At 44.0% G+C, this 1,196-nt stretch overlaps 1 pseudogene; it reads left to right on the plus strand.

Moving 5' to 3' along the window:
- Positions 1 to 274: 274 nt before the first annotated feature.
- On the plus strand, positions 275 to 996 carry LOC123793075 (ubiquitin-like FUBI-ribosomal protein eS30 fusion protein pseudogene; annotated as a pseudogene).
- The last annotated feature ends 200 nt before the right edge of the window (positions 997 to 1,196 follow it).

Raw genomic sequence — 1,196 nt, forward strand, 5'->3', positions numbered from 1 at the left:
TGCTTTAACTATTTTTTTAAAGAGAAAAAGAGCACCTGCATAAAATAAAATTCTTTTTATCTTTAAGGAAGAATATTTCAAACTATTCTAAAAATAATTGTGTCAAAGGGGCTTTGCTTTTTCTCTTTAAGAAATTATTTTTCAAAGGGAAGAAGACCCACAGAATTTTAGTTCAGTTTTTTTTTTTTTTTTCTTAAGCTTTACAAATGAGACAGCTCTTTCTGAACTCCATCTCCGTGGTAGCAGCTGTGGTGGCCGCGGTTCAGTTGTGGACATGCAGCTGTTAGTCTGCCCCCAGGAGTGACACACCCTGGACGTGACTGGCCAGGAGATGGTCATCCAGATTAAAGCTCATGTAGCCTCGCTGGAGGGTATCATTCCAGAAGATCAAGTCAAGCTCCTGGCAGGCCTGCCCCTGGAGGCTGAGGCTACCCTCAGTCAGTGTGGAGTGGAGGCTCTGACCACCCTGGAAGTAGCCGGCCCCAGGCTTGGAGGTGAAAGTTCATGGTTCCCTGGCCCACGCTGGGAAAGTAAGAGGACAGACTCCCAAGGTGGCCAAGCCGGAGAAGAAGACAGGCCGAGCACAGTGGTGGATGCAGTACAATGGCACTTTGTCAATCTTGTGCCCACCTTTGCCAAGAAGAAGGGTCCCAATGCCAACTCTTAAGTCCCTTGTAATCCAGGCTTTCCCCAATAAAGCCATTTAGTTCAGTCCAAAAAAAAAAAAAAAAGCTTTACAAATGATAGAAAACAAAATGGGCCACTTACACCTGCTGCTTCTAAATCTCATTTCTGCCCTCAGGGAAACAGAAATAGGCATTTTCAGATGAATTTATAGATAGTGTGTGTGGTTTTTTTTAAGATTTTTATTTATTCATTTGAGAGAGAGAGAGGGAGAACAAGCGGAGGGGTAGAGGGAAGCCCGACACAGGATTCAAAGCCGGACCTGAAGCTCATGACCTGAGCCAAAGACAAATGCTTAACCGACTGAGCCACCCAGGCGTGCTGTGTGTGTGTTTTAACACTACATTTGCCATGTCAGACACCAGTGCTTTAGTTCATAAAGTCTCATTACTCCAAGAAGTCAAGTTGTACTGTGTCATGAGCATGCTATGAAGGCGTACACGAGTTGTGTCTTTCCACAATGTCAGCTTTATTCAGTCATAAAGCAAGGTTAACAAAATTATAAAGCAGGT

The sequence above is a fragment of the Ursus americanus genome, chromosome 13 (assembly GCF_024610735.1).
Source record: "Ursus americanus isolate L20-20 chromosome 13, mUrsAme1.1.p, whole genome shotgun sequence".
NCBI lineage: Eukaryota > Metazoa > Chordata > Mammalia > Carnivora > Ursidae > Ursus > Ursus americanus.